The 7,849-nt window shown below is 45.1% G+C and overlaps 1 long non-coding RNA gene across 1 annotated transcript; it reads right to left on the reverse strand.

The window, feature by feature from the left end:
* Positions 1-311: 311 nt before the first annotated feature.
* Positions 312-6,916, reverse strand: LOC129391504 (uncharacterized). The gene is made up of 3 exons (XR_008615712.1): positions 6,850-6,916; positions 582-708; positions 312-384 (listed from the first exon to the last, which is right to left on the reverse strand). It is a non-coding gene; the product is annotated as an uncharacterized lncRNA (long non-coding RNA).
* Between the last annotated feature and the right edge of the window lie 933 nt (positions 6,917-7,849).

Here is a 7,849-nt window from a genome sequence, read left to right on the forward strand (position 1 = left end):
AGACTTCCAAACTGAGGGACGATAGCATAGCTGAAAGAGCAAAATATAGGGACTCAAAAGACCTAATTCAACTTACTAGTAGCTTGACTTTAGGCAAGTTACCTAACCCTTCAGAATCTTCACTTTCCTTCTTCCACTTGGAGATGATGATAATTATGGTGATGGTGATGATGCTGGGGTGGTGATGATGGTGATGTGATAAAGATGGTGGCGGTGGTGGTGGTCACCTCCCCCCCAAACTGCTTGAAGTTAAAGGAGATAATGTATGCGATAATGGAAAACCAGTAAGGACTTACTACATAAATGTCAGTGATTTTTTAATTGTGATTTTCTCAGCTGTCCCAGTCTCCCGAGTCTATACAATTCTCCTCTTCTACTCTTGGCCTGTGATTAACAAAGACACAAGCTGATGAGAGCACAGCTATTGAGACTGCTCACTTCAAATGCTTTCCTGGGAATATAGAGGTGCGTCTAGCTCATGAATTAACAGGCCTGGCTGCTAGCCGACCTCCACCATTTGACAAAGGCAGGACTCAGAATAACCCCTTCACTTGGCACAAAATAAATTTGTGATTTCTTACCTTTTTTTTTTTTTTTTTTGCTTCAATCAATCTGGTCTCCCTCTGAAAATCCTTTGAGTATTAAAGAGTGATACAAGCTATGGCAGTTTTCTTGTGGAGAGAGTCCCCTTTGCCTTGGTCAGGAACGCTGGAGGTGAAGAATCATATCTTTAACGGTATCTTTAACAATACACAGGCCCTTTCTCCTGGGTAAATATTTACTTGGGGTAAACACACCACAGTTACTGCCTCTGCATGCCGCTTTACAGAGTACTTTTTAAAACGTAATTTGATAAAGGCTGGGCTCTCTATATTTGTTAAACCATTTCTAATTTAAAGATAACACTTATTGAAACTTGAATTATACATATGTTAATGGCATTTTAGGACAGTAATTAAGATTTTAAACTAAAGCCTCTACAATGTTTCCTCTACTGGTGTTTTGCTTTGTTTTCACTTCCATTGCTTTTTTTTTTTTTTTTTGTGGTATGCGGGCCTTCCTCCGCTGTGGCCTCTCCCGTTGCGGAGCACAGGCTCCGGACGCGCAGGCCCAGCGGCCATGGCTCACGGGCCCAGCCGCTCCGCGGCACGTGGGATCCTCCCAGACCGGGGCGCGAACCCGGTTCCCCTGCATCGGCAGGCGGACGCGCAACCACTGCGCCACCAGGGAAGCCCTCCATTGCTTTTTAAAATATTTTCAGTGGTAAAACCTCCTGGAGAAATCATGGTAATCTGTTTATGTATATTTGTGTGTAAATATATTAATGTGCACACGTGTTTACAGGAGGACAAACATTAGTTCAGTTGTTTAATAATAATACTTCATGGGACAGACAGCAAGTTAATGGGATCTACCGGCCGTGAACAAATCACCAAATCTTTATTGAGCATCACTCAATAAAAGTTAGGACTAGGGCACATAACTGGTCAGGCTGGAAATGGTCCCAGCTGTAGGAGGGGAGACTGGGGAGGGTCAACCCAGGTTCCTCGCCACTCCTGGAAGGACAACTGCTGCTGGGTCAGAAGCATCCTCTTCTGTATGAGAAAAGACGACACATCTTGTCATTTACACCACGGACTAGAGTGCAGAGGACAGAAAACAGCCCTGCGTGTCTTCCTAACATTAATGATACACCCAAAAGACAGATGTTTGTGCCTTTATAAGCTACCAGGCAATATTGAAAACTGCACATAGTGAGTCAGTAGCTCATTACCCACCTCTTGGCCTGGGCAGGAGATGGCAAACCTGCAGGCCAGACCCAGCCCACTGCCTGTTTCTGTACCGCCTGCCGTAAATGCTTTTTTACAAAAAGACGGACATTTGCAATCGATTTGGTGATAGGGAACATTGACCTTGAACTTCAATTAAGCAAGATGTTGTCCCAAAGGAAAAGAATTCCATTCTTCTCCTTAGTAGACTGGTGTTATAAAAAAAAAAAAAAAAAAAAGCTCAATTATTATTATATTTTGAATTTTGTCCATAAAAAATGTGACAGTTTGTTTTCTCTCGTTATATGTAAGTATACAATTTCCTCATTTTTTTACCTCTTGGCCCCAAAGCCTAAAATATTTACTATCTGACTCTTTACAGAAGAAGCCTGCTGACCCCTGGTTTAGGTCATCACGTTCCATCATTTTGCCTCTTAAGGTCATTGAGAGTTTCTTAACCATCTCTCCCACTAGCTCTTCCCCTTTTCATGTCTGGTGAGAGGGTCCTATCATTTTAAAATCCCCATTTAAGAGAAGATTTATCCCCTCTTATTTTTATATAAATATTATTTTTAAGAGAACACATGTCCCCATATTACATTGCTCTGTAACACCAACTGGTAGGATGATGAAAAATTAACAGTCCAAGACAAAACCAAAGACAGAATGCACTGGGTGGGGGAGGGCAGAGAAGGCAGCATGATGGAAGGGGAGACACACAGGAGGACTAAGGCCCGGTTCTCCCAGCCCACCGATAAATGAGGTGACACACAGGAGGTGTCCAGGGTCCTTCCCACTTACTCCTCTGCATGACTTCAAGGCACTCTCCTCCTCATTTGACTCCTTGGGTTCTTTGTCCCCGAGGTCTGAAACCCTTGGACCTCCTTGCAAGAGATGCCTGATGCACGAACAAGACTCAAGGCCGTCTTCTTGGCTTTTCCACACACACACCACTCCAAGTCTCCCAATTCATCAAAAAGTGATAGTGCCAACCTTGGGGGCATCTTTCAAAGACACCACAAGTTGGAAATATGTCCCCTTTACATTAGGAGATTACAAGGGATTAGCAGAGCTTTGATCATCCCCAAAACAGTGCTGGCTCTTGCCCACTGCCCTCTGTCTGTAGGGCAGACCCGCGGATGTCCACTCAGCCTGCATGTTAATTGAAGGACAAGGAAGCCGTTTCAAAACAGGCACGAAGGAAAGAGGGAAAAGCACCACCACACACACCCTCGCTCGTTCGGTGGGGGCCACTCGCCTCCTGGTTGCTAAGCATTGGAAGGAGCTGGAATGTTTAGCACTATTAGGCATCTCTGAGCAGTTCTAACTTGCTGGAGGGGAAACATATCTTACTATAAAAAGAGTTCAGGAGCCATTGTACACTGTCGGTGAGACTATAAAATGGTGCAGCCACTATGGAAAACAGGTGCAGTTCCCCAAAAACTTAAAAGTTAAAATTAATTCTTTAACATATGATCTAGCAATCCCACTTCTGGGCATATACACAGAAGAACTGAAAACAAGGTCTTGAAGAGATATTTGTACATATGTTCACGGCAGCATTATTCACAGTAGTCGAAAGGTAGAAACAACACAAGTGTCCATCAGCAGATGAATGGGTCAACAAAATATGGTCTATACATGCAATGGAATATTATTCAGCCTTAAAAAGGAAGGAAATTCGGACACATGGTATAACATGGATGAACCCTGAGGACATTAAGCTAGGTGAAATAAGCCAGACACATCACTGTATGATTTCATGTATCTGAGGTGTGTAGAGAGTGAAATTCATGGAGACAGAAAATGTCAGGGTGACTGCCAGGCGGTAGGCAGAGGGGGAAATGGGGAGTTGTTTAATGGGTCTAGCTTCAGTTTTCAGTGTTACAAGATGAAAAGTGTCCTGGAGATTGGTTGCATAACAGTGTGAATGTACTTAATGCTACTAAACTGTAGACTTAAAAATGATTAAGGTGGTAAATCTTACATGTATTATATCTACATACATATATAACATATATATATTTCCACATTTAAAAAAAAAGAGTTAGGAATGGGTACACCAAAAAAACAAAACAAAACAAAACAGGAAAGAACCAGGCAGTTCCTGAAAGTCTGCAAAAAGGTTGCTTTTTCTTGAGCCATGTAAACTTAACAACAGGGAACTGAATACCCAGGTGAGATAGAAATGGTCCCAGGGAGCTGATTCTGCCCAGGCCTGGGCATATCTGACACAGTCTTAGAAAGACTGTTTTCTCCATAGCAGGATGTGTAAGAATGAGGTCTGGGAATTTTTTCTACCAGGGTCTGCCTAGCTGGGAATCAGTTTTAGAATCTCTGCATAAATATTTTGGGATTAGCACTTACCGAGGCTTCTCTAGAAAGGAGTAGCATAGTTAGCAGATGCAGCCCCTCAGGAGCTTATGAACTATATAGGGATAGAAGATGTATTTTTTTCATTCATTAAAGACTATCTGTTGATAGTCTACCATGTGCTGGATTCAGTTCTACTCGGCTCCAGAGGCTTGAAGGGACCGCAGGGCCGACTTGGATATCAGGAGGAGAATGTTCCAGGGAGAGTCGGGAGGCCAGTGTGGCTGCAGCACAATGCGAGCCCGGCCAAGAGCAGTAGAAGCTGCAATCCTAGAGGTTTCTGTTAGGAGGGAGGGGGTCCAGCCCTTACAGGCCTTACAGGCCATTGTAAGCGTTTGGGGTTTGCTCTGTGGGAGATGGGGAGCCATTGGTGAATGCTGAGCACAGTCACAATCTGATTTGCCTTTCAAAAGGATCATTCTGACGACTGTCTGGAAAATTAAAATGGGGGCACAAAGGGCAAAAGCAGGGAAGCCAGTTAGAAGAGGATGGGAGCCATCCAGGAGAGAATTGGTGGGGAACTTAGCAGGCCCGATACCGACTGAATTCTGGAGGTAAGGAGGGAAATGTTACCAAGGATGTCTCCAAGACTCTGGCCCAAGCATCTGGAAGGATGATGCTGCTCTTTACTGAGATGAGGAAGGCTGCTGGAGACGCAGGCTTGCAGTGGGGTAGTACGGCCACGATGGGGAAGCAGGAGTCCACTTTGGGATAGTTTAGGTATGAATAGTGGATGACTTCATGAAGTCCCACTCCAAGTACCCAGAATAGTGGGCACTAGGAAATATCTGTTGCAATGTTGATGATAAAGCAGCATATGCATAAATGAGAATTATTCATAGATTTATCTCTAGCTTATGGGGATTGGGCTGTATAACCTATACGGGCTGTTCCATAAAACCAGGAGTTGGAGAATGCAATACAAACTGTGCATAAACACTTAAAGGAAATTAAAGGAAAAATCAGGGGAAGGGGTGGATCATCTGGGCAGGCTTCTTTTTTTAAAAAATTTATTTATTTTATTTATATTTATTTTTGGCTGTGTTGGGTCTTCGTTGCTGTGTGCGGGCTCTCTCTAGTTGCGGCGAGCGGGGGCTACTCTTTGTTGCGGTGCGCAGGCTTCTCGGTGCGGTGGAGCACGGCTTCAGCAGTTGTGGCTCACAGGCTCTAGAGCACAGGCTTAGTAGTTGTGGCGCACGGGCTTAGTTGCTCCGCGGCATGTGGGATCTTCCCGGACCAGGGCTCAAACCGTGTCCCCTGCATTGGCAGGCGGATTCCTAACCACTGCGCCACCAGGGAAGCCCTGGGCAGCCTTCTTGAAGGTGAATATTTGAAGGAGAGTGCTTAACATCCTTGGGAGCACTGTTCTGATATATAGAATAATCGTGGAAATGCATCCATGAACTTTCCATCTCCATGTGGCCTCACTGCTTTTGGTGCTATGCTCACCACGTTAAAATGCTTGCATCTCAGGCAGGAATAAAGAAGTAGACATAGAGAATGGACTTGATGACATGGGGTGGGAGGGCAAAGCTGGGGCGAAGTGATAGTAACATCAGTATATATATACACTACCGAATGTAAAATAGTTGGCTGGTGGGAAGCAGCTGCATAGCACAGGGAGATCAGCTCGGTGCTTTGTGAGGACCTAGGGGGTGGGATAGGGAGGGTGGGAGGGAGGCTCAAGAGGGAGGGGATATGGGGATATATGTATGCACATGGCTGATTCACTTTGTTGTGCAACAGAAACTAACACGGGATTGTGAAGCAATTATATTCCAATAAAGTTCTATTAAAACAAAAATGCTTGCATCTCTTGCCCTTTTGCTCCAAGGCTGTACATCCATAGCATCTCAGCCGAAAGAGACCTCTTTAGAGGTTTTTATTCTTATTCTCCTAATAGAAGGCAGGCAAGGGGTCAATCCCATTGCTAAACTCACTGCCTTTTTTCCCTTCCCCAAGGAGATTTATCAGCCTCCCTCAGTCACGTATCCATTTAACAGTCAAGAGCTAGCAATCAGCACATTTGCTTGTATTTTAACTCAAATCCCATGAACTATGTCTTCAGTCACCTTACTTAACTCTAATCCTAGGGGATAATTGTTCTTCCTCCTGTAAGATAGTCTTTCGTATCCTCAAAAACCATTAAAAGAACATATTAACACGCCAGTAATTCTCCAGACCTTACAACAGCCAGTCAAATATTTGTATTCCGCCAGGCACTTGAGTTGAATAGTATATCTATGCCAACAAGAGGGCAAGTGTATCCTGAGTGTCGAAGAGGCCCAAATGTCTGTGAATTAGGATCTGAAATGCAGGGCCACACACCCCACAGCTGTTGAACTTGAATTCCTCTTTGACTGCGGCACCCGGGGCCGAGAGGCACTTCTCAGAGAGGCCTGTGTGCGTTCGTTCTTCTAAAACCTGCCCTTGCCCAGTGCTTACATCCTCATTCTGACCCGGCTGCCGTCTTGGGCGCAGAGAACAAACGAGAGCAGGTGTTCAGATTTATCTTCCTCAAGCAGCCCCTTGAGGCTCGTTGAGGACGGGTCATTGAAGGAAGAGGCTGACATGTAGCCTTCCAGCCCACAACTCTCGTGCCTGCCAGCAGACAGCTGTTCCAGATGCTTCCTGCTACCGCTCATGAAAACATAATTGCGATTCAATGAAAGATATTTAATAGGGGATTGCTTGGAGCAGCCCTTACCTTGGAGATCGGCTGAAACCAAAGCACTTGGATCTGTTGCCATCCCTGTGAAATTTTCACCTCCCAGCAGCCTTAGTGCGAATGACCTATTTCAAATGTGACAGCTGATTACACTTGGGTGGCGTGAATAATTTAATAGGTGTGAGAGCTCTGTCAATGCTGTGATATCACAGCAGCCTTGCCTGCCTGGCTAATTATGGAGGGTAACAGCGCCCTGTCCTGTTGTCACGGCTCCTATCCGAAGCTGCCAGGGACGTGGATTGTGTGTGTGAGCAGAGAACGAAAGAGGGGAAGTGGGGCCCGGTCTCGTCCCTGCTACCAAAGAAGGCTTTGTGGGTTGAGCAAGCTGCAGGAGTCAGATTTCCACTTTCACCTCTGCAAAGTGAAACTGTGCGGGGCCCACGGGGATGGAGCTTTGTATCCAGTATCCCGATTGTGCATAAAATGTATGTTAGTAGGGGGAGGCACCGGACGCTGAAGCTAGCAGGGATAGCTAATGGTTTCCAGGCCTCACAGAGGCGGCCCTGGCCTTTGAAACATGCAGCTGAACTCAAGGCCCAGGAGCAGGAATATGAAAGCAGCTGTAGAGAAGAGCAAACAGCCAGGAGGAACCTCTGTCATGGCTTCAGAATCTTTCCCTTGTGTTCTAAGGTACCTTGATACTCCCTCCAGCTCTCTCTAACTTTGCTTGAATGGTAGTGACAGCCGTTTAACCTCAGAGACCTGTTTCCGACGTGAATTGGACTCCAGAATAATGTCCATGAAGATGGTGAGGATTAACAACCAGTGACAAAGTTTTAAGTAAAATGGCTTCTGGGCCCGTAATTCCTCCTAAAGTTAATGATCTCAATTTCGTAAGTTAGGGAGGGACCAAACTTTGAAAAGATTTGTGCATCTGTTGGGAGGCAGTAAGGAGGAAAGGAATTGAACAAGATTAACAACAGATCTTGCCTAAAATTGAAAGAGAAATGAAAATAATTAAAGGAGTTACTTTAGAAAT

This window comes from Physeter macrocephalus, chromosome 18 (assembly GCF_002837175.3).
Source record: "Physeter macrocephalus isolate SW-GA chromosome 18, ASM283717v5, whole genome shotgun sequence".
Taxonomy (NCBI): domain Eukaryota; kingdom Metazoa; phylum Chordata; class Mammalia; order Artiodactyla; family Physeteridae; genus Physeter; species Physeter macrocephalus.